We start from the raw sequence: 16,070 nt of genomic DNA on the forward strand, positions 1-16,070 counted from the left end.
TTTTGTGTGACTGTGAAAATAAAGCATCCCTGGAAGCTGAGCGTTCAGGTGTCTTTTGGTCCTGTGAGGTTTCTCAGAAAAGGCTGTCCTGAGAGCTCTGCAGTATGCTCGCACGCTTGTGATGTGTGGGGAGCTTGTTAGACCTTAACTCTGAGCTGAAAAAAATACAGAAGAAGCCTGAATACAGAATATTTAGGTATCATTTTCAACTCACACACCAGTGTCCAGCATAGACTGCAAGCTGTTTCTGCTTTTAGCTTTCATATCATTGAGTCTAGTCTGTCTGAGCTGTAGTAGTACATCATCCCCAAACGCTTTGTACAATCTAAGCAGTATGTAGGGGTAATGAACATTTTTATTTTGGTATGTGCATTCTCAAAGTCTCATTAGAGGTAGCACTAGTATTTACTTGTTGGCATTTCAAATGAAAGGGAGTCTATTTAACAACATCAGCGATTTGGTCAGTGTTGGCACAGTTCCAGCGCCGAGTGGAAAGTTGGATGATGTTTTCATTAACCTCAGCACTGTATATACTGCTGCAGTTTTTCTTCGGAGACTGTGTTTTCTGTCACTGTAGCGAGACCAGGGCTGCAGAGGAAGAGCAGTCAGTAGGGCTGCCTGCTAAAACCTCAGGTTGATTCCTGAATTAGGTGCTGGAAGTGCCTCCAGGCTTTACTCTTCATCATGGTTGTCTCTGTTCCAGAAACCAGCTTGCCTGTCCATTAAGCATCTTCTCTTCCTCCTTCTGCTCCACCTTTAAATCCTCAACTCCATGTGGGAAACCCCAGTTTTTGCCCCTTACCTTCCAGACCAGCCCTGTCTGTAGAACAGCTCCTATTTGTTTGACAGCATCTGCTTGCTGTGACTACAATTTTCTGTTCCAAAGATGTGGTTAGCTGAAAAGAGAAGCACATTTATTCATTCATTGACACTCCTGTGAAAGCACACTACGGGTCATACTGCTTACATAGTTTCTGCGGTAGTCATCACAGTATCTTGCCGATAGAAGTGGATTTTTTCTTAAAAGAGCTTTGAGGAAGGGAGGTGTACTGATTCCTGTGTTAGAGGTGGAAAATCTAAGGCAGGGAAGCAAGATGACTTGCTCAAAGAGTTTGTGGAAGAAGAATGGGAGGGGAAATCCCATATGCCAAAGAAGGAATTAATCCAGACTGCAGAAAACATGGAGGATGACTCAGTTGCAGATGATAAAAAAAAATCAGAAGGCAAGTGAAAGCTTCCCAGAACTCTGGATGAGTGCAAGAGAGAGAGGAACTGTATTTGCTGAAATGACTCACAGGAAGTTATCAGCCCATATGCGGCCAAGAGGGTAACCAGTACCTGGGCTGGGCTGGGACATATCTGTGAGAAAATAGACTGTGTGTTACAAGGTCATCTCTGCTTGGCTTGAGTGCACTGCTGGGCAGCACACTTGGAGGAGAGCTGCCTGCTTACAGGGAATCTGAATTCAAACCTCAGAGCAAAACAACCTCTCTTGGATCAATAGTTCTGTTCACAGCAGAGGTTGCAAGACAGGGTCACTGGAAAGTAGTAGTTGCTTTGCTACTGAAAAATCTCAATTTCTAGCTAGTAACCATTGCTGTTTTCCATCATTGCTGTACTCGAAGTTACTACTCTGCTTAAACTATTGCTATTTCTTGTAATACCGTGCATGATTTAATATTTTTTATCTCTAAAAGTGATGGCTAAATAGTCCTCCCAGCATGCTCCTAAGACTTCTTATTATTCAGTGTTTTGCATAGTGATGTTATAGCAGAGGTTTAGGTGGTCAGAGCTGCAAAAGGAATTAGACTATTCCTATGAATTTAGTAAAGTTAATCTATACTGGGTCAAGTCTGTAATTCATCTAAGATAGTTTTTCACGTGTTGAGAGTAGCAAATAAGTCCCAAGATGATGATTTAACTTCTTAGCTCCAAACCTTGTATTCAGCCACCAAAACACACGTGTACCTCTGCATCACTTGATGCTTACTCTCAGTTTTTCAGAGGATACACGTGTTGGTGCTGCTAGTGGGAAAACTATGTGTAAAACCAAGAACAAAGTGTGTCTTAGTGAAAGGAAGAAAATTCCCTGTTAGCAGCAACTTAACTGAGCAACTGTTATCTCACTGGGACTGGGGTTTCATGGTACACTTGGTAAAGAAATATTGCACTGTATGAGTAAATCTCCAAGCATTTATCTTCCAGTATCCAAGGAAGTTACCCGTGTCTTCCTTTTCTGCCACTGGTTGAGCTACAGTACATTGGTGCAGATAAGTACCCAAAAGTACAATGGCTCAATAGGAATGAGTAAAGCCAAGTGAAATTTGAACCAGTATGTTTTTCCTTGGGATGTTTCGGATAGCTCCTATTTCTATGTGGGCTACAGATTGTGAGAAGAGATGTAGTTACACAGCATCTTTTCTGCTCTTTGCCTGAATCCCAGAGCAAAGAAGAAGGGAAGTATAATAGTCATATGGAAAAGGGAACTCAGCGATTCTGTGTTTGGAAAGTATTTCTTACTCATTTTCAGGTCATGTCGTGCAGGGAAGGTTGCTTGACTTAAAGAACTTCCTTGTCAACCTTGCATTAGATCTAAGCTAGGTTATTTTTGTGCATAAGGTAGCCACTTGTGGTTTTGGAACTTGTATTTCTATGTGTTTTAGTCCAGAGTGCAGGTCTTGGTGCAGCAGTTTGCTGCTGTTCTTTATCTTCTGCTAAAAGTGTAGAGGAGAATTGCTTGCTTCCCTCATCTTCATGAAGCTGTACCTTTTCTGTGCAAGCCAGACCATTTCCTGAGCACTCTCAGTGCCTTGTTTGTGCCCTGACATCTCTGATGACCACTGCCCAGAATGTGGATTGAAATGTGCTATCTAAATAAATACGTGTAACACACTATTTCTACTTGACATGAAACAACTGTCCTTTCTGGTATTCATAACTTTCTGACAGAGACATTTACTGATTTTATTAACAAAAATAACCCTCCCCTTTAAGAGTCAGTTAATTTACCTCAGCCCTGCCATAAAATTTCCTCTTGATGCCAATGGGAGGTGAAATAAACTTTTAGAAATAAAGACCCTTCATGTAGCTAGTCCAATAAAATGTAGGTTAAATGTAGTGTTAAAGGACAGAATATTTTAAATGAAAGGCATCCTTCAAAGCAGTCTGATATATAGCGAACTTGATGCTTTGAAGCTGGCAAATACCCAAGCTAGCTTCAGCTAGTTTCAGGGAGAAACTGATGATCTGCATAGATATAAAAAAAAAAAAAAAAGGAAAGAAGGACTGGCAGTCATAAATATTTTGAGAGCTAAAGAAAGAATCGCTTCAGAAAAATAAATGCACGTTGAATTAGCTTTATTGCTTCAGCATGCAAAAAGGTCTTGAATGATATTGTAAATGTCAGTGTGTATTTGTTGCAGTTCCTCGCTAAACTACATTTTGGGTTAATTACAAGGCTGTCACCAAAACTAAATGTTTTAATACAGTTTAGTTCCTTTAGTTCCTCAGACAACACAAAGTAAAAGTCCATAATGTCATTTTTGTCCTAAGAAGTTGTTAGCAGTACCATGATGTTGGTTTACAACAACCAAGCAGTTGCATTCATCTCGAGCATGATGAAGTTCTGTACTTCCCTACGTGGAGATGAGCTGTAATTCCCACATCATCACACTGAGGTTTGTATCAAAGCCAAATGGCAAACTTGGAATGAGTGCTGGACAGGTGATGGAAATTCATTAGAGTGACAGTGCAGGCAGTTACTGCCCAATTTAAATGTGCACATTAGAAAGCTGACTCACCTTGGCTCTACTTAGAGTCACTGGAGACTCGTTCAAGCCTGGTTCAGTCCATCTGAGTTGTGCTCTCTGGTGAAGACTTCTCCCTCTCCTTTTTTAATGTCTCCTTAGGCACCAAAGTTGGATGCATGAAACCAGGCAGCATGACAAACATCCCCAAGGAAGACAGGTGCTTTGCATCAAGAACAACGCTATGACACCAGGCTCTCCTGAAAGGGACATGGGACTGGAGTTATGCTCTTCAGGTGAGTACAGACTTGGGACAGTCCCACAGGAGTGAGACATGAGAATGGAGAAGTCAGTGAGCACAGAGGAGGAGGAGGTTTTAGAAGAAAGCATATATCCAGGAATGGGGTAAGGGCTGAAGGCAGCTGAAAAGCAGCTTGCTAACTGGGAATTAACTAGGTTTTAAAATAAAAAGTCCTGTGGATTCTATACTCAGCCCTTACTATTGGTACACTGTGCTTCTACGTGAGACCAAGAGTTTCTCTCACAACAGCCTGGAGTAGTCCTTGCAAATGTGGTGAGGCGGGTTGCAAACATACCTGTCAGCTATAGCTTTTTAACCAAATGCTGTGGCAATTTGCAGGAGTAAGTAGGTGAGTAAAAATGCCCTTTTTCTGTAATTTTACTTTCTGAAGCATGTTACGAATAGAAGAATCATCTGGGGCTAGAAGAGAAAATGCAACTAGTAGCTTGACCTTTTATTGGGTATAATGGAGAGGTGATATGGGAAGTGATATTTTAGAAGAGCAAAACAACACACTAGACATCAAAGGAGATAGCACTGAAAGTGCATCTAATGCAGCTGAGAGGGTGAGTTCAGGTAGTGTACAAATAAGGAAGAAGGGGTTGCAGACTGCTCTGGCGACATGCAGCAAATACATAACAGGGACAGTTTGTGTGAGGTTTCATAGATAACTGAAAACTCTGATCATGGAGAGAGCAGTACAATGACTAAATTTCCCACCATTTTGTGGGCGATCTGAGAAGCGACTGTGCTTTGAGCTCTCTCTGTGCCCAGGGGAGGTAAGGCTGGCTGGCTGGCTGGCTGAGAAGTGTGCAGGGGTGCCCGCACCTCCTGGTAACCACAGGTGGGATTTTTTGCTTTCTGAGAGCAAAAATACACATAAAGTTATGACCTAGTAGGAAGTCAAGTGAAAATAGAACCAGCCATAAACAAGAAAATCAGTTCTGGGAAGAAAGTGTGGTGAAGGTCAAAGCAGAAGGACGTTAAATAAATTCATAATGCACATTTTCAGTTCTTCCAGTTCTAAAGCTGTAAAAGAGTAAACTGCTTTGGGGCAAATGAGGTGACATTTATAAATCTTGATACCCAGAAAAGAATTCTGGCTTGTGTGTATTCCATTGTTTCATTTTCAAACTTCCTATCTGATAATGTGTAAAGGAACAGATACTCCAGACAAATACCTCATTAGAACACAAATTTGTTTCATAGAAAGCCAGATGTTTTCAATGACATGTAAGAATGCAGTAGCTAAAAACCATTAAAATAGTTGCAGCTTGTGGTGCATGTTAACACAGAGGGAGCCTAAATGAGTATACCGTGCAAATAGCTGCATTTCCTTCCATTGGGCTGAAAATGATTTCATTATTTTCACTGTTAAATTAAAAATGTGCTATGTCAAAGATAGGTCTTTGCATTTTTCCTAATTTTTGTTTTCCTGATTGGAAAACTGAAGACTAAACTCCACCATTTTCAATAACATTTCCACATTCTTTCTGAAATCTGAATCCTCCTTATTGCCATGCCACCACAGCTTTTTGGAACGTGGCTGCTGAGGTTTGGTGTGAGGAAGGGATTAGGCAAAACTCTCTTACAATGTCTTGAGTAATTGAAAAAAAATATTTTTTAATCTCATAATAGTTTTTTTCTGAATTAATTCTAAAATTGTTAATACCTATTAATTTACAAACTTCTAGATGTCTCCTGCTGCAGAGCTACAGGTTCTCATGAGATGGTAAGCAGCAACTCTTTGACATCATAGAGCAACTTTTCAGGAGCATTTGATTTTGTTAGTGGAGAAATCTTTCTAATTGTGGATATAAATTTTCTGATTAATACTCTGTGGTTAGGTATGTATCAGTCAATGATGAAGAGAGGGAAAAGCTGAAGCATCCCCAATGTAAGGCAAACATACAAGTACCTTGCATTGTATTGTATCATCCAAGGATATCAAAAAACACAATATTGTGGCAAAGAGCAGCTAGTCAAACATATGTGACAGTCAGGAGCTTGTCAAAAGCCTCACAGAGACATATTTAGTATTGTTAATTCTTCTGATCACATCAAGTCATTCATCTTTTATCAGTTCAAATGGCTCTCCTTCCGGGGACAGCCCATCTCTCAGCTGACATTTCATGTGTAATGTATTAGTATTGTTGTATCTCAGACAGCAAAGGAAAAGTGCAGTAGATTAGATGAAGCATCAGGAAGATGTTGCTGCAGTGCTGCGTGTCAGCAGTGAGGGCTAGTCTGGTGAATGCAACCGAAAAAATCAAAGAGATTTTTGCCAGGAGTATCAGGCTGAGCTGAGGCTCCCTTTCGCATGCGGTTTTGCAGTACAGTGCTAGCTGTTGGCATGTTGCACCAGCCAGAGTCCCAGTCCTATTAATAATGAGACATGCATCTCCGAATTAAAGATATGCAAATTATGAAATACGCCATCACATAAGGAGTATGCTCTGTTGTTCCTGGTTAGCAAGGGCATTAGCTGAACTCATTTCCTCCCTGCTTCCACAGGAGATCAGCAAAAGGGAAGTAGCAGTGACTTCTTGGGGCCAGGGGGCAATGCATCCCTAGGAGGGCAGTGATCTTTGCAGTGTGCTGTGTTGCAGACCCTTAAAAAGACAACTCTGCTGATTGCAGCTGCTATTGCTGCAGCCATTTAACTCTTTAGTAATGAATCCAAAGAAGCTGTCTGGAAGTCTTCAGTAACTGTGTAATTTTCTGTAATTAATTTTTTAAGTATACTGGACTTCCATACAGTGACAGCAGGCCTTTGAGCAAGGCCATCAGGGAATTAAAATGTGATGTGGCCTTGGCAGCTTCTAGAACACAAATGCAGTATATAGACAATTGAGTAGATTGGTGAGAAATGTAATTTTATTTGCAGCTCAAAAATGCTAAGGAGGAAGGAGAAATTTTGAGAGCTGAAAAAACCATGCCAGAAATGTGTGTGCCTTCTTGAACTAGCTGGGACTGAACTTTTTTTCCTTTTGATTGTATAAGACTTTCCGATAACTGCAATTCAATAGAAGAAAAGAATTTTCTGCCATGATGATGGAGAAATACTGTCATAGATTGCCCAAAGAGATGGACCAGCCTTGAGCAGGAGGTTGGAGACCTCTGGAGTTCCCTTCCAACCTGCGTGATTCTGTACCAGCAATCATGTTTTGGATTTGTTTTTTTCATTTCTATATCAAATACTAGTAGAGATTGTTCTGTACAATGTTTATTGATGTTACCTATTAATATAATCACAGAATCATAGAATGGATCAGGTTGGAAAGGACCTTAAAGATCGTCCAACTGCAACCCCCCTACTATAGATCCCACCCACCAGATCAGTTTGGCCAAGGCCCCATCCAGCCTGGCCTTGAACACCTCCAGGGATGGGGCATCCACAACTTTTCTTGGCAACCTGTTCGAGTGCTTCACTACCCTTACAGTGAAGAATTTCCTCCTAATGTCTAGTCTAAATCTATCCTCTTTTAGTTTAAGACCATTCCCCCTTGTTCTATCATTATCTACCTAAGCAAGGAGTCCTTCTCCATCTTTTTTGTAAGACTCCTGTAAGAACTGAAAGGCCTCAATGAAGTCACCCCAGAGCCTTCTCTTCTCCAGGCTGAACGTCCCCAGCTCTCTTAGCGTTTCTTCATAGGAGAGGTGCTCCAGCCTCTGATCATCTTTGTGGCCCTCCTCTGGACCCACTCTAACAGCCCCACATCCTTCTTGTGCTGGGGGCCCCAGACCTGGATGCAGGACTCCAGGTGGGGCCTCACAAGGGCAGAGCAGAGGGGGACAGTCACCTCCCTCGACCTGCTGGTCACACCTCTGTTGGTGCAGCCCAGGATGCAGTTGCCCTTGCAGGCTCATGTTGAGCTTTTCATCCACCAGAACCCCCAAGTCCTTCCCTTCAGGGCTGCTGTCAGTGAGTTCTCCCCACAGCCTGTGTTCCTGTCTGGGATTGCCCTGACCCAGGTGCAGCACCTTGCACTTGGACTTGTTGAACCTCATTAGGTTCACATGGGCCCACTTCTCCAGCCTGCCCACATCCCTTTGAATGGCATCTCTTCTTTCTTTGGTATCAACCATACCACTCAGCTTGGTGTCATCTGCAAACTTGCTGAGGGTGCACTCAATCCCATCGTCTATGTCACTGATGAAGACATTGAAAAGCACCAGTTCCAAGACAGACCCCTGAGGGACACCGCTCGTCACCGGCCTCCACCTGTACATAGAACCACTGACCACCGCTCTCTGGGTGCAGCCATCGAGCCCATTCCATATCCACTGATAACACTTTAAAAGGTTTCAGCAAGATCTCTTTCCATATTATTTTTATTATAGTCTTAAAAAAAAAGAGAGAGAAAATACTGTTATACTGGTTCAACGTTAGCTAGGTCAGTGGTTACACAGACAGGTACATGCCCTAGCTGAAAACCCTGATCTTGGTAGTTGTGTGTACAACCATGGCACAGCACTGAAACAGTAACAGCAGCTCAGATTTCAGCCCCAAGTTAAACTCTGAAACATACACCTGCCAGGAGATGACATTAATTTGTTAAATGAATGTCATTGTATCACGTACATAGAGCAAACGTGAACTATGTTCATGAGAAAGCACCGTGTCAGAGGGACCCTGTAGGGCATTGCAGATGTTGTGTTCCTACAACGCATGGATGGCTTCATGCTGAAGGAGGGGAAGGTGACAAGCTGCATTGCTACACAGCACAGAACAGGATGTTAAGAAGGATATGTTCCTCACTCAAAACAATGTGAGGCTCTTTTTTTTATCTAGTCAAAATATAATTACAGAGATTTGAGTTTGGCTGCGATACTTGGGCTAGCCTGCCTAAAAACGTGAAGTGAGCCAAGCTGTTGAATCCTGGTCCTTGGAAATGTCTTTGGGTTTTTACGCCATAAGATTCTGAGGCTGCCTGGTCCTTTGTTTTTGAAAGTTGACTTTACGATTTAGCTGAAAAGTTATGTAAATTTTTAAAAACTGTATCTACTTATGCTTACATTCTTGTTAAGCCCAAAGTCAAACTGCTGCTGTGGGAGTGACAGCTCAGATGTGAGTGAAGGGCCAAATGAAAATTATGTGGAGATTTCATTTGACAAGGCCACTTCAGACAAAAGAAATGTTAAACAAATAGCCTTACACAATGGGAAATGGTGAACTTCTGCTGAACCTTGCTGTTGGCTCTCTGCCAAAGGAAAGTTTGAAGCTACTCGTATGTTCTGATTTGGAAATCTCTCTGGTTTTAATGTCCAGCTTTTGTGTACCATTTTAAATGGAAAATGAAAAGTGCTTAATTATCTTTCCCAGGGTATGACAGCTGATAGAAATTAAAATGTCTGCCCAGAACAGAGTGAAAATCCTGCACACTGATAATAACTCAAACAATGTAAACCTGTGCCATATTAAGCTGTAAATGGAAAAATAGGTGAGAATAAATGATTTCACGAGGTAAGAATAGTATCAAAGAAAATGGAAACATTCAGGTATATCACCCTGGGTGAGTGTTTCTTTCAGGCCACAAACTCCTGTCATGAACAGTAAAAGCAGTCATGGTCTGGATGGCTTTCCAGAATTATCTACTTGGCTAGACAATGCAAGACAAGGGCTCTGGGTAGAAGCAATGTCTTTATTAGGGTAGGTAGAGGGAGAAGAAGCTTTCATGCTTTCAGGCCTACAAGTTCTTCTTCAAATAAAATAGAATTTCAATTTCTCTACCTAATATAAATGAAGACCTGGCTAGGAATATGAATTCTGCATGTCAGGAAAAGCCTCTAACACCCAGCCACCTTGGCATTATCTTCTGATACTCCATATATATATATGTATATATATATATATATATATTTTGCTGTTACAGAAAAGCTGCAGTCTAATATTTTAATAATTCTAATCATTACTATCTGCAGCACCTAGAAAGAAGAAATTTCTGTAGAGATTGATCTCTTCAATTAAAATTAACCATTTGAAATGGAAAGCTGCCATCATAATCTGATGACACCTGTTAAAGTTGCAAAAAATGCTGCTCACTGTTTGAGACAAAAGATAGAGCCCAGGACAAGTTGTTTTAAGGCATGTGCTGGTCATTATCCTTTTAACTCAAGATGGGTTTGAACTTCAAATCTGAGTTTCAATGGCACGTGTCCTGAGAGGCTGGAAGTTTCCATCCCAGCCCTCATTTTTAGTAAGAACATGTTATCTATCTACTGGTAGAAGAGGGATGGGGTACCACCTTAAAGGCTCAGAGATTTAAGTTAAAGATGCTTCTAAATGTAGTTGGCTGGAGAATTTCACAGGTTTGCTGGAATTACAACTTTTTTCTCCCCATCCCTCTTCTGTGATGCCTACAAAATTATTGGCCGTAACTAGAGCTAAAGAGCCCACGGCCATGGCTTAGTGCAGACAGATGACTATGCCTGCATGCTCCTGCCTCCTCCCAGGCATTAAGATGGTCAGGTCTTCAAAGCAGGTTTTCTGGTTAGTTTCTGCTGCAAGCCCAGCTACAGGTAAATGTTTCTCTGATGAATTTCTTGGGCTTGACCTCTTTTATTCAGAAAACTATTTCTGTACTCCTCACCTGGCACAATTCCTGAAGCAAAGAACTCTTAACTGCTGACTTGGTTGCACCAGTGGCTTTAGGGGATGCCATTATGGGACAATGCTTGCTAGCCAGGGTATTCAAGTGCCAGTCCAAATCCTCCAGTTCTTTTGAAATCCCAAGTGGTTTTAATGTAAACCTAATAGAAATATTGATTATACTAAATTGGGCTGACCAGTGAGTTTGTCTGCCGTGGAGATGCTGGTTGAAATTTCATCGTAAAATAGCTGGAGGAGCAAGACAGGTCTCTGTCAGTACTTGTCATTAAATCTTCCTTTACAGAGATGATTTGACCCCAAGCATATGTAAAAATAAATTGCAAAGCAGCTCAGCCTGTCACATGGGCCAGTCTGAACCAAGTGGTGGGTATTTTAATACAAAATGTACCTGAATCTGCAAACTCCTTACAAGAGAATTGCACACTTCCCATACTTCAGCTGGCACCAGCTGAACTCTTTCCTGTGCAATGACATGCTCAGGGCTGTTTTCAGGAGCAAATTATAAACATTTCTAGCTACAGGCTAAATACGACTTGGTTTGCCAAGTGCAGCTGAATGTGAGAACATATTTATGCTGAAACAGGAAGACCAATGAACAGCTTGCTCAGCTCTCTGTCCCTTTTCTCTGCAAAAACACTAATCTGTGGCACAAAAATTACTGCAGAAGCTGTTAAACACTATTTTTTTCTGTGTGAGAGGCCATTATTTAAGTGCTGTCCTTCTCTGATTAATGAACACGGGCTCTTCCCTGGCCTGTCTGCCATGCTGTACTAAACATGCTCAGCTAAAAGTAAAAAGCTTTGATGCTGTTCTCTAGCCGCTAGCTTAAAAAGTCAACTTACTGCTTCTCAGTCACCCTCTCCATTACAAAGATTGTATCTGCAAGATCAATTCTACCTGCTCCAGCCCATTAGCTTCAGTACCATTGAGAAGGTTCAGAGCAGGAGAAAATCCAGTTTGATGTCTCTTAGCTGCCAACCCTTGGTACTAAATGTGCTGGGACAACAAGAGAAAGCAGAGAAAGTCTTTGCTCTCTTCTCTTCAGGCAGACAACAACCATAACTTCATGTGAATCCCGTCTGCTTACTGAGAAGGTAGCCTTCGGCAGTGAATCCGCACTTGCCAGCGCTGAGAGCCAGGGACAGAAAATGGCCCTTCCTCATGCTGTGGTCACGGCAATGCCATAGATGTACTGGATCATTACTGAGGCCAATGCACCTAGATAATCAGTTGTAGCTGAGGTTGTGACACAGGTATGGGAAGAACGGTACTGGCTCTAAAGCTTTGGTAAAGTTGTATTTGCTATCATAATCCAAAGATTTCAAGACCTCCTCTGAATGAATAGGGGAGCTGTACTCACTGTGCAGAAATGTTTGTTACAAGGCTGTGTCCTTCCACACCTGTCCTGAGAAAAAATTTCTCAAAGCATGTACTATACTAGGAAGACTTTTTTTTTCCCTTGAAATCTGTTGGATAGGTATAACTGTATGGTTTTGGTTGTCAGCATGGAAACTAAACCAGTGGGATCCAGTTTGGTTCTCGGTGTTGCTAGGCTTATTGTCTACCTTCAGGACGGTCTGAGAAAGAAGTTGCAACACTCTGTGCACGGTGGGCAAGAACTCTTGCATATCTTTTTTCTTCTGCTTAATAATCAGACAGCCCAAATTTATGTTAGAGTGATTTAAATCTTAGATTGAAACCATATGATCTAATTCTCCCTCAGAAAGGAAAAAGAAAATAACAGCTGAAAATTACAGGAAGGAGTATTATGAATTCCTACAATGAAAACAACAAGAACAACCAAACTAAAATCCAGGCTGTTTGATGAATGGTGGAAACTTGGTTTCCTTCAGACTGTCTTACACTACTACACCGCTTACACTGCCATACCACAGCAAACCTTCCACGATACACAATCACAGGGCTCCCAGATACAAAGTTCTGTGCAAAATAGATCAAACTCTCCTCTTATCATATCCTGAACCTTTCCTTGTGCAGTTACTCTTTCATGTCACCTGTGGCCCCCACTGTAATCACGTCTCTTTTTTTTTAGTGCCACCCAGGCAGAAGACAGCACATGCTGTTCCCTGGAGCCTCATATCTGCGGATTAGTTGGCGAGTACATCCATGGCCAGCGGCATCTGCTGAAGACAATAGCTAGGAGGTAAGTTCTTCCTGCCTTTTCTCCTGCGGGAGCATTCATAGTGTTAATTTTCTCTACATGCTGCTCTATTTTTATGAAAATTAGAGAAGCTTTGTTTTTTGAAGATCTTTATGCCAGCTTGCTAGCTAGCTTTGGTTGAAGCTATTAGGGGTGCTAAAGGTCTTGCAGGAGGACTGGCACACAATGTGATCATATCAGCCTTGTTTCCCCAGGAAAACAGGTTAAAAGATTTCTCCTTGCCTGTAATTGGAAGCTGCCAGTTTGAAAAGCTGCCAGAGTCTGTCTGACAAAAGAAGACCTCTCTGTGTTTCCCCTTGCAATTGCTTTCCCATGGAGCCTAAAGGCGAACTGTTAAGGCCATTGATCTCCCTGCAAACAACATATTTGCAGCAGTGGCAGGAAATCTCTGTGGGGATGAAGTGTACAGGAATGACACACACTGACTGCTCATTACACTGATCTGGTACTAACTGGTCCCTAAGTGAAGAGGAGTCACCAAAACTTAGCTACAGGCCATTTGACTTATTTTAATTAGTCACTCCGAAAAAGTCAGCCACTCAGAAGTTAGAAAAGGGTATTAGGATGGCACATCACAACTTCGTTCCAGCTCCCTTGCAAGTTCATCCAGTTTTTAAACAGAACCCTTTCTTTAATCTTTAGATGAGCACTTAATGCCAAGTCAACGTGACAGCCTGCTTCTTTCTAATTATTTGATGACTGATCCCATTCTCTGTTTTCAGCCCAAGATTGAAAGGCTGATCTGAGACAGAGCTATTCATTCCTTCACGTTCTGGTGAATGGCATTGCTCAGTCCACTGCCTTGTGCTGCACCAGCATTAATCCTCACTACCCCCCATGAAGCTGGGGACTGGGATTGTGATTGCCTTATGGATAAAGAACTATAGCTCCTAAAATTAAAGTCACAGCTCTCTGTTGGTTTTGAATGTCCATCTGCCCAGGTTCTGACTCTCCAGAAAAATCCTACGTTACTGTCAGTAGTACTGACAAAGCTCTCATGCTGTAGTTGCAGTAACAAATGATGGACATATCTGTAACTTGACCAAGGAGGATCTCCAGTCAGTTAGCAGAAATCTAGGGAGTGATTAGCTAGCTGCTGTCTCTGAAAAAGGTGTTGTAAGAAACCTAAGTAAGAGTGGCAGTGATGGCAGCTGTAGGACCAAATTGCTGTTCTCTCAGAGATGCTTTCCATTCTCCCAGAGATGCTTTCCATTGCCTGGACTGTAAGGTCACTCTTTATCTTCCTGTGGGCTCTGTCTCACTCTACAGCAAAGAATAGGTCCCACAGAACAGTTTCTATCCCTATGCAACCCTTTTTGTTCAAACATTAACACTAAGCTCATCCATCCAGTACACCCGATGAAATACTGCATTTCAGGACAAATATGTTCATTTTCAAACCAATTTCATTACTGGGTTGACAACCTGGTCCCAAAAACATTGTCCTGACACAATTTGGGAATAAAAAAAACTGTTGCAGAGATGCGGTTCTTGATTAGCAGCTGGTCGTAGAAGGATTTGGGACCTTTAAGTACTCTTGCAGCTGAAGCCAATGTCCCATCAAACCACACATTAACCACATTTCTGAAAGAATTTTGTCTCCTCGGGGAAAAAAATGTGAGTGTGAACTTGTGATCAATGGCTGAGAGAACAGATTTAAGTTGGATATGAAACTTTAATGCTGGCACTTCTGGATATATGAGCACTTGAATTTGGAAATCTAACAGCACCAGTATAACATTGATCTTTCCGTTATTTGGGAATTCAAGACAAGCTCCCTGCCATACCATGAAATCCCATTCCATGCTGATCAGTACCTTCCTGGACCATCACCAAGGCTGCAACCTTTCAGCATGTGCCTAAACCTCTGCCACTTGTGCTCACGGAGTAGCTGATTGCAGTTGGTGTCAAGCAGCTCTCAGAGGAGAGGGACTTGGACATTGGCCCTCACAGCTGCTTGCTGGCAGCAAAGCAATGAAGAGGTCATGGATGATGAGATGTAGGGGAGGGGAACCTGCTCATCCAGGCATGGACACAGCTTGGGAACAAACAGGAGGAATTAGCAGCCTGCATGAACTGCAGTGCTGTGAGCTCGTCGGCATCACAGAGGAATGGTAAGATAGCTCGCACAGTCGACATGCTGTGGTGGATGGGTACGTGATGCTCAGGAAGGGCAGCGAGAGAGCAGGGGGAAAGCATGGAGTTCTGCCTGCAAATGGGAGATAAGCCAGCTGGGAACTTAGGGGTCAGAATTGGTGGGCAGACCAACACGGGTGATTTTGTCATGAGTGTCAAAGGGTTGTGATCAGTGGCATGAAGTCCAGCTGGAGGCCAGGTGGTGTACCCAAGGGGTCATCGCTGGGGATGATGCTGTTTAACACTCTCATTAATAACCCAGATGATGGGGCAGAGAGCACCCTCAGCAAGTCTGCAGATGGCTCAAAGCAGGAAGAAGCAGTTGACAGAGCAGGTGGGTGTGCGGGCATCCAGAGGAACCTGGGCAGGCTGGAGACCTGAGCAGACAGAAACCTCATGACATTCAGCAATGGGAAATGCAAAGTCCTGCACGTGGGAAAGAACCAAGCCCGTTGCACCAGCACCTGCTGGGGGCAAAACAGCTGGAGAGCAGCTTGCCAGAAGAGGACCTCGAGTTCCTGGTGCACAACAACTTGAACATGAAGTCCAATTGGGGTGTGTTAGGCAGAGCGTTGCAAGGTCAAGGGAGGTGATTCTTCCCCTCTGCTCAGCACTGGTGCTGGGTCCAGTGCTGGGCTCCCAGTACAAGAGCAACCTGGACATGCTGGAGTGAGTCCGGTGAAGGGCTGCAGAGACGACTGAGAATTTGGAGCATCTGACATATGAGGAGACTGAGAGAGCTGGGACCATTCAGTCTGGATCATTTTTCTTGCCCACTTAATTCTAGTTTTCTTTTATTAGACTGAACACCCCTGCAAATACCCTTCACTCTCTGCACACCATGGAGGCCGTATATCAGCTATTCTTTGCTGCGAAACTTTTCCACCCCATGCCAGCCCAACTCCCTTGCCCCACTCCTTGATACATCTCCTCCTTCCCCTGCTTCTCCTGCTCCACTGGTCCCCATGGTTTTTCCTTCATTAGACCAAGATCTCCCCTAGCTCGTTGCTTGGTCTCAGCTATTCCTGAAGCTGGGACAGTGTGTAACAGTATGATGGAAGTGCCTGGAGAACTTGGTTGTTGTCAGACCCC

General features: G+C 42.8%; 1 protein-coding gene across 2 annotated transcripts in view; it reads left to right on the forward strand.

The window, feature by feature from the left end:
• Window positions 1–16,070, forward strand: part of COLGALT2 (collagen beta(1-O)galactosyltransferase 2) — a 154,614-nt gene that overhangs the window by 11,825 nt on the left and 126,719 nt on the right. For both annotated transcript variants that reach the window (XM_083847106.1, XM_083847104.1), the window contains exons 3-4: window positions 3,909–4,042; window positions 12,714–12,824. The gene's annotated coding sequence lies outside the window, so the exon portion shown is untranslated. The remainder of the gene's footprint in view (window positions 1–3,908; window positions 4,043–12,713; window positions 12,825–16,070) is intronic.

This window comes from Anser anser, assembly GCF_964211835.1.
Source record: "Anser anser genome assembly, chromosome: 8".
Classification (NCBI taxonomy): domain Eukaryota; kingdom Metazoa; phylum Chordata; class Aves; order Anseriformes; family Anatidae; genus Anser; species Anser anser.